The sequence below is a fragment of the Rhinatrema bivittatum genome, chromosome 18, assembly GCF_901001135.1.
Source record: "Rhinatrema bivittatum chromosome 18, aRhiBiv1.1, whole genome shotgun sequence".
Lineage (NCBI taxonomy): Eukaryota > Metazoa > Chordata > Amphibia > Gymnophiona > Rhinatrematidae > Rhinatrema > Rhinatrema bivittatum.
This window is the reverse complement of record NC_042632.1, coordinates 36198784-36214566: the sequence shown is the minus strand read 5'-3', so window position 1 is coordinate 36214566 and position 15783 is coordinate 36198784. Positions and strand designations below refer to the sequence as shown.

General features: G+C 45.7%; 1 protein-coding gene across 2 annotated transcripts in view; it reads right to left on the bottom strand.

Moving 5' to 3' along the window:
* The window catches only part of SYNPO (synaptopodin), an 82424-nt gene that overhangs the window by 39563 nt on the left and 27078 nt on the right, over nucleotides 1–15783 (bottom strand). Inside the window, exons 1-2 of one of the 2 annotated variants that reach the window (XR_003853472.1) lie at nucleotides 9658–9811; nucleotides 8848–9064 (exon numbers count right to left, since the gene is read on the bottom strand). The exons of the other annotated variant lie outside the window; for it this stretch is intronic. The gene's annotated coding sequence lies outside the window, so the exon portion shown is untranslated. Of the gene's footprint in view, nucleotides 1–8847; nucleotides 9065–9657; nucleotides 9812–15783 lie in introns of those variants that run through there. 2 annotated transcript variants of the gene reach the window in all.

Here is a 15783-nt window from a genome sequence, read left to right as displayed (position 1 = left end):
ACTGCCGAGACGGGGGTTTCTTATTAGCTTTAAATTGGGATGCTAGGTTCCACCACCATGCGATGGCTAAAACTCCTCGCCCATTCCCAGGGGCTGTGAGCGCTGCCTCCGCAGCATCTCAAGCCCTGGCCGACCTGGGAATCCAAACCCACCTCCTTCTACTGAGCCACTAGACTGGAACCTTTTTCCTTTTTGGTTGGTAAAGTCAAGGAGCTTGTTCACGAGCCGTCTCAGTGCCAGGTACCAGATTTATCACGGTGCTGGTGAGCTCATCAGTTGCGAAGCTTCTCCTAGGTGGTATCCCTGCGGGATGGACTCATGCATCAAATAATACAGGGAAAAAATGTGATCCAAAGTTTATGCTTTTAGCAAAACTGGGCTCGCACTTCTCAAAGAAATGTCATCCCCAAGCTTGCATCAGTGATGCAGGGTACACCAGCTACTTTGCTTTTATCGCTCTGAGTGTGTATAGAACTAATAATATGTAATTAATATTGTGGCTCGTGAACCTCAAGTCCACTACGGACAGCCTGGAGATTAGCCTTCCTTCTGTCAAATAAATGTTATTCCTAGCCAGGATGAGTATATTAAGGGGCCTCCGGAGGAGTTGTGTGACAGGAGAATGGGGGAGAAAAAAAAAAGCCTTACTCAATCCAGCCTTAAGCCTGCCTATGAGACACAGAATAATTCCCATGCCAGTCTGTCTCCCCAGCAAGGCAGCTGCACCATGGTACAAGATCTAGAGCCAAGGCGACAAATAACTTTCTGTGAGCTAAGTCATCATTCCACCATGTCTTCTGCCAGGGGACACAGAAAAACAGCACAGACAGTGTGTGTCTAGGGTTGCCAACCAGCCAGTCTTTACTGAAGGAACGCCGGCAGCTGGAAGAATTTTAAAACTGGCAATGTAAGTGAGAGCATCCTGACCACTGCAAGCCTCCCCAGGATCAGACACTCCCCACCAACAATCACCGACCCCCATGTTCTTCTTTCTCTGATCAGCTCGCCTTAGTGCAGCTCCTTCCCCCCCCCCCAATAGCTGGACCTCAGCAGTTGCTCTGGCAGCTGGGAAAGAGTGCTAGCAGGATGTGAGTTGAGTAATTGGCTTGTAAGCCCAGGGCATGTGTGCTCTCAGAAGCCCCAGAGTGGTTCTGATCCATCCTCTCACACACGAGCCTCCTGCTGGCAAAGGAACCCTGCCCAAGAGTGGGGGAGGAGCCACTGCAGAGTCAGTGAGAGCAACGTGTGCACTGGCCTCGCAGGTCCCGCCCTCACTCACATAGTGGCGCTGCGCTTGTCCAGTTTCCACATCAGCGCTAGAGAGAAAGCTGGCTGGCTGTTGGGGAAGAAGGAGCCCAAGTTCAGCTAGGGTAAACGTGGGGTGAAGGACTTCAGATCAAGGGGCTAGGATGGGGCTTTTGGTGGAGAAAGAGCCCAGGCTCATCTAAGGTCATGGGCATGGGGAAGGAGGGGAGAGGACAAAGGTTGACCAGATTTTTTTTCACAGTTTGATTTGGCGCCCCTATGTATGTTGCCTCTGAAATGCTTCCAAAGCAGTGAGCGCACTCATGTCACCAGGCTAGTCTACAAAATACATAAATTCTGCTGCACACCTTGTCACTGACTTGTGACAAGGACACAAGGAGGAGAAAGCTAATCTATGAAAGGGCATTTAGGCTTGGAATCAGAATCAACATGCAGAAAAGCATCACAAAATCAGTTACAAACTGTGCACCACAAAACACTCATTCTCCTCAACAACATGTTTAGAGCAGAGTACAATTAGTAAGATGAGGAAAAAAGGAAGGAGGAGATATCTAACATGAAGCACCATCAAACTGGATATCATTCCTATTCACCAGTTTTTCCGCACAATGAATTCTCTTCTTATGCCATTCTCAGGGCTGTGTGCCATTTTACATGCAAATTTGTGCACATTTTTTGTGTGCATGTGTACTGTACTCCTGATGCAGCAAAGGAGTTCTGCATGCAAAAAAATGTGTGCACAAACCTGTGTTAAACTTTGCACAGAAATTAGCGCTCCTCCCATGTTAGTGATGACAATAGTTATTGCTCCCTGATGCAGAGAAGCATGTAGGCTGAATGCATTACATGGTTTCTTAACACTGGAAATGTAATTCCTGATCAGCGATGGAGTAAATGTATTTGAGCTAATGTTAGTTTCTAGAACCGAACCTAGAGTTTGTGGGGATGGCACAGTTTGTACACAAATCATGTTTGCTGTGCATAAAATACCATTTCTGTGCATAAAATGTCTTCAGCACAGAAAATGTATTGGGCCTGATTTTCAAAAGCATTTTTTTTAGATTTTAGATTTATATTCCACTTTTCACACTTTTTTTTTTTTAGCACTTCAGAGTGGATTACTGCCTCCATAACATGCAGATTTTCTCTCATGCATATTCATTGTGGATATCCTGAAAACCCGACTGGCTGGGGGGGGGGGTGTCCCCAGGACAGGGTTGGGAATCACTGGGCTAGAGGATGGAATTAAAGAAAAGAGGGCATGGGGATAACTTGCTGAAGCGGCTGTTCCTACCCTTAACCAATAAACCTTCATACTTTAAATGCAACTCCAACATTGCTCTCCAACAGCAGGGGGAAAGGGGGAGTTGGATTCAGACAATAACTACTGAAGGCCTCAACCTTTACAGTCTGGGAAACTGATAAGCATGGGAGTAACCTGCATGGAGCAGCAATTACTACCCTTAACAGAAGGTAAGGGATTACTACTGTTAACCAATAAGCTTTGATGCTTTTGACACAACTACAACATCACTCTCCGAGTTGATGGCAATGAGGGTTGGAAGAGGAATTGGATTCAGATACAATCAACATGGGCCCTGACTATTATGGTCTAGGGCACGGATATGCAGACATAAGTGAAAAAGCACAGGACTTTTACTAAGGCCAAGTCCATAAGCAAAACACGTCAGCACTGTCTGAATTTTCAAGAAGGCTCAGCACCCAGTAAAAATGTTGCCAGCAGTAAACTTTTTATGGGGTTATCAAAAGGCTTGGAAATAACTGTACGGAGCGCCACTTGCTGCTCATGGGGGTAACCTGCATGAAGCAGCAGATACTACCATAAGAAGTTTGCTGGACAAAGTGGATGGACCATTTGGTCCTTTTCTGCCATCATTGCTATGTTACCAGCTCCCCAGCTGATCATTCATTCTCCCCTCTCTCACCCTCCACAGCCCATCCCTCTCCATCTTATCCAGCCCTCGTAGGTGGCTCCGAGATGCAGTAATTATTACTATGAATGTCAGTGCAGGGCCTGTGGGATAGTGCTTGCACCATAGGCCTTGCAGCAACCTTGATCCCTCCTCATGCAGGGCTTCCTGTTACCACAGAAACTCCTGGAAGGGCAGTGCCACTGCAGGGCCTGTCAGCGTGTGCTGGCTGACAGGCCCCCCCCCCCCCCCCCATGCTGCCTTCCACTGGTAATGCCGCTGATGTTTGGAGAGTGCTGCCATTTGGGGCACCTGTGACCCCAGCTGAAGGTTTTGTGACCCCCCAGATGGGAGTCCTGACCCACAGTTGGGGGAGCCCTGGCCTAGGGGGGGCACCAGGCTGAAAGGGGCATCTCCACCCCCCCCCCCCCCCCGACCTGGAAACACTTTCTCCCAAGCACCCCTCAACCCGAGCTGCAGCATCCCATTGGACTTACCCCCCCCTTAAAGGCACAGGGGTTCACAGAGGTTGGCAGCGTGTGGCACACTGTAACAGAATAGCCACCACCCACCCACGAGCCTTTATGACGGCCAGTTTGCCAGGATACTGTCACGCAGGCTGAGTGGTGCTGGTGAGACGTTGCTGGGGACTGAGTAGAAGGTTCCCCGTTCAGCGTGGTGCATTCTTGGAAGAAGGCGCTACTCCCCCGCCCCCGCTGCTCCCGCATCCTGGGGAGAAGGATCCTGCCTGTCCACACATCCCTCGCCTCACGCCACAGGCTCAGCAAAGCCATGGCCTCTCTTTTGTGTTCCCCCATCCTTTATTCCGAACCTCGTCAGGGATCACAGACAATGCCGAATAAACTTCCCAGCAGCCAGCGAGTATCAGGTGTGCGTCTAAGTGGCATTATGCTGCACTGTGCAAACACAACAGAATATGCTAGGAATGTCAGCAGCTGCGTGATCTTATCACATGCTCGGTGACAAAGCTTTTGGGTATTCATTCATTTCTTTTAATGCTTGTTGCAAGTATCTTTTGCAAATTACATTTCCAAGCGCGCACATCTTGTAGAAACCAAATAAAATACCGAGGGTGGTAGCTATTAATTATAAATCCATTCACAGGAAAGATGGGAGGGGGGGAATCGAAGACTGTCCCAGCAAAAAAAAAGTGCACAATATGTTAAAAGATCCAAGGAATGAAAATCAGATCAAAGTCAGGGTTAGCAATAGTCATTTTTGGCCTACCTTTCCAAAGGATGCTCAGGGCTTCTTACAGGATTCTTCCAATTCAGGGATCATGCGTCCCTTCCCCAAAGAGCTTACACTCTAAGGGCCTGGTTTTAAAAAGCATTTACATGTGTAAAACTGGGTTTTACTGAAGTACATGCACTTTACTCGAGTAAGTGGGCTTATGAAAATTGCTACAATATATACACGCCATTGAATTGTCCAAAGGATTTTCTCACATAAGTGCACTTCACGCTGCATAAAAGACTCTTGAGAACTGCTAGGATAGTAAGTAACATTTACGCGGGTAAGTTCTTTGAAAATTACCCCTTAAGCGGGTTCCATAAAGTGGCTTGCCCAAGATTAGAACTGGGATTTTAACCCTGACTCCGTCTCCTTATGCTAAGCCAGCAGTGCCATGGGGAGGCGGGTGTTAGCTGAACAGTGAGCAGACCTAATGTGCTCTATTGGGAAACAGAGAACTGAGAGTGATTCATAGAGTTAACTTCTGTTGCAGAATGAGCCCAGACAAAGGTCAACAATTGCTCAGTATCATAAAAAAAACATTTATTTCTCTGGTATTTTACCATACATATCTGATAAGGACCTCTGCCCTCCCCAGCAGCAGGCAGAAAACTCAGAAATGTTTTTCCGTTTTTTCTGGAGAAGCTTGCAAGAGGTCAGGGGATGTGTCAATCTCATGGCCTGGAGTACTTCTTTACCAGCACATAGCTGTCGAATCAAAGTCCTTAAATCTAGGCTCGCGTTACCAGCAAAGCTGCCGTTCCGATCACACTGGGGGTCAATCTCCTGGGTTAAATCAGAGCTTTTCTACTTGGGGAAGTTTGCGAATGCTGCTGAGGCTCTGCTCTTTCAGATGGGAGAGGAAACCTCGCTTATTAACTTTCAAGTGCTTTCGTGCAATTCTATCATCTTTTATCGTGGCTTGTGGAGTGGTGCGACGGATTTCAATGCCTAAAGCCACTGCAAGCCACTCTCCTTTTAATTCTGTCTGGTCGGGTCCTAGGATGACGTCGGTATTTTTAGACATTTTTATTCAGCTGAAGGGAAAGGAACTAACTGGATGTACGGGTTAGGGGAACTGAAGATGTCCAGCTTCAACCAACAAATAAAACAAAAACAATAATTACAAGAGAGGAATACAAGGCAGAAGCTGCAAACAAAGGGGGGAACTTGATGCATTTGGTCGCTGTGTATGGAAAAAAAAAATCCAGAAACCGTACTAGTCATGAGAAAATAACTGCAGCCTTTTTGTGGTTGTGATGCCTGTTTATTCCATCAATAAATACGATGTAGTGCATGAGCTTTTGAGACCACACAGGGATCTTCCCCCTTCCTTGAAGAAAGGCTCAAGGATGCCAACTTTTTGGTTGCTCTAATAAAAGGTGCCAGGACCTACGGATCAGCCCAGTTTGATTCCCAGATTGGGTCTTAGGCGACCCCCAGCTTGGCTGGGGAATGCTGCAGATGCAGCATTCATGCTCCCTAGTGGAGGAAGTCATGGTCAGCCTTAAGGATGACGTCTGATGACTGGATTTAGAGCCCATGGTGCAGGCTCCTGGCCTCAGGACTGTTGCTGTAATGAGCAGACTGAGAACAGTGAGAAGGTCCGGTACAAAAGGGGACATTTCCCAGGGCAGTTGTGGATAAAGGCCCATGACACCAGAGTCCTTCTGTTTAACTTTAAGAGCGTTTGATATACCGCCATTCAGAGGAACATCACAGTGGTTTGCTACTTAAAAACCAGAACACATCACTGCCAACACAGTACAAAACACACTCAAAAACATTAACATACAAAGATACATGTTGCTGGAAACAAAAGGAGGAATCAGAATCTATAGCAATTCCAGTCTCTTCATTAGGGACATGATTGTCAGTTTCCATAATATTTTCCATGTACATTATCATTTCCCTATGAAGTACACAATATCTCATCTTATTGTAGCTCTCAGTTGCATTACCATTGTTCTGAAAAAATATTGAAAGCATATCAAAATTCAGAATTCAGACAGAGCCCTTCATTAGGCCATTATGGGAGAAACAGACCTCATTGTTTGCCTTGACCCTTCAACTAGCTTATCTACTTCAATGTATATTTCAATATAATATTAAGCCAAGGCTTCCGTCCCTTCAAAATTATCCTTATCTAGGCCTTCAGATTCTAAAAGCAGAAACAATGCTTTCCTATAGCCTTCCCCTCTGTTCCCAGAAGCTGATCTTGTGCTGCTGCTTTTGTTACATGGATGTTTCTTTTTTCTTTTTTAACAGAATTGTAGGTGACAAAGTTGATCACTGTAGGATGAATTTTTGGGCCTTCACTGAGCTTGTATTTCTGTCTCCTAAGAGAGTAACTTCAGTTGCTCCGGTAGCCCAGATAGATCTTGGTAAACATCACGTAGTATGGTACTGAGGGACCATGCAGGGAACCAACGTTCATAGAGCAGGCAGCCTCCAGGAGGAATACAAACACTGGCTGCTTTGCTAAACGGCGATGCAAAACTGCTCTTCTGATTTTAAGATAGTCCAATATCGTAATGAAACAACTTCCATACACACATCCTGAGGTAAAAGGTAAAACTGCCAATGAACCTCTTCTACTCACAGCTGTACAGATATGTAGATATGCCAGTGTACATACATTCAGACACAAAATTAAAAGAAATTGAATTGGATGCCAATAAACCAGATGAATACAATTATTGTAAATTGCTATTCTATGAAAAAAAAAAAAAGCTTAGGGCTGAATGCATGTTTTTTTCAATATTCTGTGTGTGTATCTCTCTCTCTATATATATATATATATGTGTGTATATGTATATATATGTATGTATATGTATATATATGTGTGTATATGTATATATATGTGTGTATATGTATATATATGTGTGTATATGTATATATATGTGTGTATATATATATATATAAACATTGTAGAGATACCACACTTTATAACTTTTGGATCAGATCCACTCGGTTATTAGTTATGTGCGTTCAACTATAGAATGGTAAATAGTTCCTAAACCTCAAGCCATATTCTCCGTGTGCCTGGCATTAAGAACCTCATTTACCTCTTCTCCCATTTTGTGTCTAAGGCGAAATAATGTTTAGGTAACCAGGCCCAAATCTAATATAACAATCTGAGGACGTCCTGAGCAGATAAACACATCCTCAGTTTAACAGCAATCAAGGAATCATCCTGACTTTAAAGCCATAGAACAGACGGACGAACGAATCGCGGAGAACTCCGTATTTTGGGACATGTGGTGCAAAGCTGGTGGAAGCTACGTCTGTATCTCGTTCCCAGCAGAAGTGGAGGAAGTTGGGTGCGATGCACCAGTGACGTACATGGGGCCTCGGGAAGAGATCTAGACTGATGCTTACATCATTGTGACGTAGAATATAGTGGCAAAGACCAATAGGCTCATCTGGTCTGGCTATTTCTCCTTTCCTGTCGCAACCTTGCAACAATGAAGGATCCACTGTGTTTTTCCCAGACTTGTTTCAATTCTATTGCTGTGTCTGCTTTCAGCACCAGCCTCCGAAGGCTCTTCTGTGTATTCATCACCCTTTTTCTGTACGAAATTCATTTTATTACACCTAAATCATCCCCCTTCGAGTCTCATATTATCATCTTGTGTTGTAGAGCTTTCTTTCCGCAGAAAAATACTTGCTTTCTAGTCATTACTTATATTTTGAGATAATTGAATATCTTTATCATATGCCCCGATTCTAATAGTCATGTTTAGGTCTTTGAGTCTCATAGGGCTCATGGTGCAGATTTTGAATCGTGTTGATAGCTTTGCTCTAGCCTACTTCTATTCAGTCTCCTTTTGGATGTATGGCCTCCAGAACTGGCGTTAGATGACATCTCACTAATGACTTGAACAGATGCATCATCACCTTTTTTCTACTGGCGATACCTCTGTCTATGCCCCTTAGCATTCCACACTGTTTTGCAGCCTCCAGATCACCATATTTGATCCCTGCAGGTCTCTCCCCTGGGTGGTGCACATCACCTCCCGTCATGTACTTTTTTGCCTTTTTTTTTTTCTTTTGCCTTGCTGTACCCTGCATGCATGACTCCGTGCTTCTTTTTTTTTTTTGCATAAATCTTAGCTGCCAAACTCATTAGCACGCCTCGTTTTATCTTCTGCATCTGAAAGGTACACCTGCTTGCGGATCTTTGTATCATCTGTAAACAGAAAAAAAAACCCCTTTCCTTCTAACCTCTCAGCACACTTACTTATGACAGAGGACGGGTCCCTGAGGCACTCCACTAATAATCCCCCTATCACTGGCATGGATTTCTTTTGTTCTGCTAGCCCCTTTCTTAGGGAATCCTATATTACTGCGAAAAGCTCCATTTCTTCAGACAGTATTGCAATAAAAACCTCACCTCTGATCCTGCTTGCCTCCTCCTGTCTGCTTTGCTTTGCTTGCACTTCTTTAGAAGTAAAGATCGCTTAGACTGGAGGTCTCGGTGAGTGGTTGCAGGAGCCTGCAATACTGAGTTCAGTGGCGATCGCTTCCAAGCTTCGCCCATTTATAGAATCCGATGCAGTCGGCCGAGGACAGCGCCAGCCGCTAGGTGACAACAGGCTAACTCCGTCTGCCTGGAGTATCAACGGAGAAAGTTGCCGTCAGTTGCCATAACTTTTTTTTTTTTTTTTTTTTGCCTGAACCTCTCAAAGCGCTCAAGCCACGGTCGCCTCCTCGGGGCTGCCGGTAGCCACCACGGTCCTCGGCTCTTTGATGAGCATTGCAGCCTCCTCCATCCCGCGCTCGCCCGGATTTTATTCCGCGCACAGCGCAGATGTGGCCCGGGGGTGGGGGGAGGACCTGCCATGCAAGCCCGTCCCACCCCCCGCCTCGTGCCCAACCTGCAGCAGGGCAAGCGGGGGAGGGGGGGGGGAGAAGTTATCCGCCCGCAAGGCACCCACCTACTGGGGGGGGGGGGGGGGGGGTCCCTGACCATGACCATGACCATGACCATGACCGAAAAGGGCGAGGCCCGTCTCTTCCTAGTGCAATACCCTGAGAGACCCTGGGTGCTGGGGACCGAAACCCCATGCCAGGCTGCGGAGGGAGCGCTCAGCCCCCAGGCAGGGTTACATCATCGGCGGGGAGATCGGCAGGCAGAAAGCAGGGGGAGAGCGACAGGTGGGCTCCGCAGCCCCCCCCCCCCCTATTCTCCTGCGCTCCTTACCTGGCGCCGGCAGGGCCCCCCCTCAGCCGCTGGCTGCGCTCCGTGCGGGGCTTCTCCTGCCCCGGCAGAGGGAGGGGGATCGGGGATCGGAGCGCTCGGCAACTGCCCGCGTCCGTCAAAGCTTCCCCGGCGCCGGGTCCTAGTGCCCGCCCCTCTCGGCAGGACCCCCCCAGGGCTGCCGCCCCTCGCGTTCTTCCCTCCCGGTTTTCTCCTCCGCTCCTTCTTCTTCTGCTGCTTGCTTGATTTATTTGTTCAACTTTTATAGCTTTCACTTTCCTTTTCTTTCTTTTTTTTCTGCTCTTTCTCTTGGCCTTCTGTTCCTTTTCCTTTACACATCCGATCACGATAAAGGCATCTGTCGATCAGATTATTTCATTTACCATCAGCACAAGACCCCCTTGCTAAGAGGGTCTCTCTTAGGGAACGTGTGTGTGTGTGTGTGTGTGTCTGTGTGTGTGTATGTGTGTGTAGACCAAAACGACAGAAAGCCTTGTTGTGTTTCATCTCCTTGCAAGAAACTCTAAAAATAAAGTAGGCGAAGCCAGTGCATCCCCTCAAAGGGTCGCCAAGCATTGCTCTCCTGTGCATCATTTGAATGCATTCATTTCTTGGTTTGCTTATTTCAAGAATGTAACACAAAGCAAACAAAAAACATTCTGGATAATTATGTGAAAAATAGATAGTTTGCAGAGATCATAGTCTTACAGGTTTCTATAATCATAAACACAGTGACGCCTAAACAGTGAGGTGGTTTAGCTGCAGATCGAGCTACAAAGAAATTCTTATTCTAAAACTGAAAAAAAAATATTGTAAACTACTAGCTATGGCCGGCACCATCTTTAAAAATGGCGCCGTCCAGTGCTCCTACCATGGCGCTGGCCGTCCAGTGCTCCTACCATGTGACAGGGGCCGGCCAATGGCATGTTACCCTGTCACATGGTAAGGGCAAAGGGCTATCGCACCATTTTTATTAGTGGCAGCCAACGGCCAAGAGCGGGAGATCGCTCCTGGGCCCACTGGACCACCAGGTAATTTTAAAACATTTTTGGGGGGGTCGGGAGGGTGGTGGAGGCTAAAGGAGCGGTTTTAAAGGGTCGGGTGGGATTTTTGTTTATCGGCCAACAGCCCAAGCGCGAGAGAACGCTCCCGGGACCCCCGCTGGACCACCAGGTAACTTTAAAATGTTTTTGGGGGGGACGGGAGGGTGGTGGAGGCTAAGGGAGCGGTTTTAAAGGATCAGGTGGGTTTTTATTTATTTATTTATTTATTTATTATTTTTATATACCGATGTTCCTGTAAAGAATACATATCGCACCAGTTTACAAGGAACTGAACAGTCGCTTCCAGGGCGGAAATACATTAAAACAGTTGCCTCAAGGCAGAATACATTAACACAAGTATACAGGAAAACTATTAAAGAGAACTTTCATAAACTCAATTAAATGTAACTGGGAACCATAAATCAGGAACATATGTACAGAGGTAGGTATATAGGTTTTTAGGTTGTGTCCTAACTCCCGTTAGTGTGCACTAACCCGATTAATGATTTTTTCACGATAAATCGGTGGAATTTCTATTGTATTGCACTCTTTAATGATTAATGACGATTTAAAAAATATTGGACGATATTTTAAATCGTCAAAAAATGATTCACATCCCTAACAGAAAGTAGCATCCTGAAAAAAAAAAAAAAAAGGCTTGACAGGTGTACAATAAACATGCACTCCAGGCCGTGATTATTGTGCTGTATATTGTGGTGTTAAATTCGCTGCCGTGGGATAAAATTGAGTAAATTGAGTGTCCATTTTGGTAACCCGCACACAGCCATGTCTTATGGGTACCTGATGCCACGGACAGGCTAGGGACGCACAGTTTATCTCTAGCGCATCCGTTCTAGCACGACAGCTCATTTACCAATTGCATCAGGCGCCTAAGAGAGTTGAATGTGCTCGGTAAAAAATGGGCACCCAGTTTGGAAGCATATTTTGTATGCATACTTTAATGCATCAGCCTCAAAGTATTTGGATTTTTGATATATATGTTGGCTTCCTACATGCAAGTTTAAGCTTTATATTCATGACAAAAATTATTTAAAAAATCAGTTTCAATTTGAGACCTGGACCTATTATTATAATTTTTGGACTTAAGTGGTCAGTTACTAGCTAATACACCTCGTTTCCATGTATGATGGTCCATATGCTAGTGATTTACAACCATTTTTTCAATTTTGGGATAAGATTTTCTTTGTTATTAGCTGCAAATCTGCCATGATGTTTCGTGACAAGATAGCTGTGGAATAATCCATTTTAATGCTACTGAAAATTCTTTAAACTACATTTTGTGCAATGTGTCACAAACTACACAATTATTAATGGGAGGGATGTATTTTATTTTTTTGGTAGAACGGGATTGGTTTAATGTCATCGAAGGCAATCTGAATGTTTACGGTTTTGGGTGGGTTGGTGATAAGCTGAACCTCTCCTTAGGGTGACAACTTTACTTTTAATTGTTAGTTGTGCAGGGGTTTTTTTTGTCTTTTAATATGTCTGTTATAATCTGTTTTGTGTGCTACAGGAGTTTGTTTAGAGATTGATTTGGTTGTTGATGTTAGGCACAATACGTAGGGTTTTGATTATGTTTTTAGACCTCATTGTTACTAGCTTAGAGCATATTTTGTCATCAGGTGAATAATAAATTGAATGTATCCTTTATAATTATATATCATTAAAATATAATTTACCCCCTGTTGCTACTCTATAAAGAACTTTTTCATAGATATAAAAGGGGAAACTTGCCCTAGCAAATAATGAATCATGCTGTTCTGCATCTCAGTTTGGTAGGTTTGTTTCGATTTTTATGTTATGTTTGGGAACACTAGGAGAGTGATCCCAACTTGAGGGGATTGTGTGCCCTTCGGCCTCGGCACGATCCCAGAAGAATCCAAGACAGCACCGAGGGTTGGTGAGGCATGTCCCAGCATGGGTGAAGACAAAGTCTGACCCGCTGCCAGACCTGCATGCTTCTGGAAAGCCAACAACATGTTGGTTAGTGAACAGTCCTCCGACCATTTCCAGCCCTTTCGGACTTGCCTCTGGGTATCAGCAAGAAGCAGCAGGCCAGACTGAGGATGAGGGCAGACGGAGGCCTTGAGACACAGAAAACTCAAGATATGGATGAGAAGACTCTGAATGTGGACGAGGAGCTTGGAAGACTCTAGACGAGATGAGGAACTTGGAAGACTCTGGACGAGACGAGAAGCTTGGAAGGTTCGGACATTGGCACTGTCTCTCAGGGTGCCCTACACAGCCCACCGACATGGGCGGACCCAATGGGCTGATCACGGACCACCCTGTCCCTGTAGCACGCCCTACACAACCTAAAGAGGCTGGTCACAGACCACGCAGAGAATGGGACTAGCACAGGAAGGGAATCCAGCTGAGACGAAACTCCAATGACGAGAACAGGAACCAATGAGATGGATTTACCCCAACAAGGTGTCTTCTGGAGAACCAAAGGAGCTGGAGGGTCAAGAGGACTCGAAACAAGTGAAGGAGGAACAGAATCTCAGAACATCAGGAAGTGGAACATCAGGAAACCTGGAACATCAGGAAGTGGAACATCAGGAAGCCTGGACTAGGAACCTCGGAACATGAAGATATGGAACATCAGAAAGCCACAAGAAGCAACAAAGACTCAGGAAGCAACGATGACTCAGGCGAGATAGGACATGGAGCTCCAATGAAGAACAAAGACCTGACGGAGCGCTGGAAGACGAGACTTCCAGGAGCAAGAAACTCCAATGCAAGCCAGGCAGAAATATTGGAGAAGCCCTTTTATAGGGCTGAGACAGGAAACAGTCATCATTTGGGGCCCAGGGCATATCCGGATGTGGGCCCTTTACATCTTGAGAAGAGGTGCACACCGGCACCTAGAAGCAGGAAACAGAGGAGCAGCACCACAGACAGTGGCAACCGCCGCACAGGAAGCAGAAGGAGAAGCAAGCCGGAAACTAGAAGCAGGAAGAAGCAGCTGGTGGCATCTGTGCCACGAGGGAGAGCTCAGAGGCAGCCCCAGACCTCAGGACATGCCCCAGTGGTGGCGGCTCCATGCCGCTGAAGATAAGGAAGACTCGCGGCTCTCTGCCGCTAAGGGGGAACAAGTTCATGGCAGTCCGGGCCGCGGCAGCATGATGGCAGAGGCGGCCTCCAGGCCGCTTAAGAAGCAAGCAGGGTCCGCGGCTCCTGCCGCGATGAAGGCCCAATGGCGGCATCCAGCCGCAACGGGAAACAGCATGAAGTAAGAGGCCTGCTCACGGGGGGAACTCTGTGGGCAGGAATCATAACATTTTATTATAATCTGGCAGTTTCCTCCTGTTCCTATGGGCCTCCAGCTTGGTCAGAACCAGGGCTAGGATCCTGATGCCATGGGCATTCACTCACTATACAAGGATTTCCACCCCCACCCCCACTCCTTCAGTGTACCTAGCCATGACCACAACTCCCTCCCCCATGGCGACCATGAATGCTGCTTTTTCAGCTTCCCCAGCTCCAGCCAACTCGACGATCAAACCAGGGACATTCCACATGGCAATGGGCAACTCTGCACCCGAGCCACGACACCAGCTCCTGGCTTGATTGTTTCTGTATTGTAATTTTATTTTAGTTATGCGATTACAGTTTTACCTATTCCCCGGTGAAAGTGGGGGAAGAGGGCTGCGGGTTAATATTTATAATTGCACTTTTTTATTATATAGCTATAATTGTATTTATCATATCTTTATTATATGTTATAAACCACTTTGAGTCTGTTTAAGAGAGAGAGGTGGTCTATAATTCTGAATGTGATGTAACCTGTTGCACTGTGAGCATCTTCAGGAGAAAATAACAGTGTAGTCATGGATTGGAGGAAATTGAGGGGGAACATAACTATCATTGCAAGAGGGGCACAGGATATAAATCATATTTGAAGAACAACTCCAAATGGATGTGTGGCACCACATTATAACTCTTGAAGCAGAGCTTGCAATCTCATTCACACACCAGAAGGGACATAGAGATTTTCCTAGTTTCCTTCTCTTTTACTGTACCTGGCAGCACCATAGATAAAGACGAAATTCCAGATAGGGAACGTTACCAGTCCAGCCTACCTCAGTTTTGTAATGTCCAGATCCACACCTACTGGGTTGGCTAAGATACTAGACATAGTTCACTTGTACCTATTGGTCTTATAAGATCCTTCATTCATTGGATCATACTCTGACTGGTCAGACCTTGCTCTTGCTAAAAAGTGGAATGAAATGATGTCATCTAGTAAGAATTCCAAAATTATCATAATGGAAATATTTAGCAGTCTCTCTCAGTGTGCACACTGGCTTTTGGAAAGGTATTGACTGATCATGTAATTGTGCTATTTAATACTCAAGAAGTCCTTCATCACCTTGTAGAGGAGAATAAAAGAATTCTTTTTAAAAAATGACGTTTTGTAGTTTGGTTAGTTAAATGAAAGCAGTTGAGTAGGGAGCATACTGTTATAAGGCTAACAAATGTTTAAAGAGGCATGTTTTTGGGATAATTAAGGTCCCTGCCTCCTGTAATGCGTTCTAGCTTTGCATATTCTTTTGGGTGACTGGCGGTGTAATTACAACGAGTACAGTAAATAATTACTTTGCAGTAAAAGATTCAAGACTTTCTTCTGTCATAGTCCATAGGTCTGGGTGGTCATTTTCATTTCCTTTTCAAAGGAAAGTTCACTGCCATCTATGATCAGTTTGCTCCTCTCATTCTATAGAGCTGTGGTATTCACTCCCAGTCCCTGAGGGCCACAAGCAGATCAGGTTTTCAGGCTATCCCTAATGAATATGCGTGAGAGATTTACATACACACTGCCTCCTTTATGTTGAAATCTATCTCATGAGTAGTCATTAGTACATCCTGAAAACCTGACCTGTCTGTGGCTCTCGAGGGCTGGGAGTGAATATCACTGGTATAGGAGGTAAATATCTGTGGTGGTTAAAGCATCCAGCTCAGCAACTCACTGATGATCAAGAAATGATGCTAAGATGATAAAACTGCTACCTTAGTGATATTCCCTCCCCCCTGCCTTTTCATCTCATTTTCATTTAGTGAC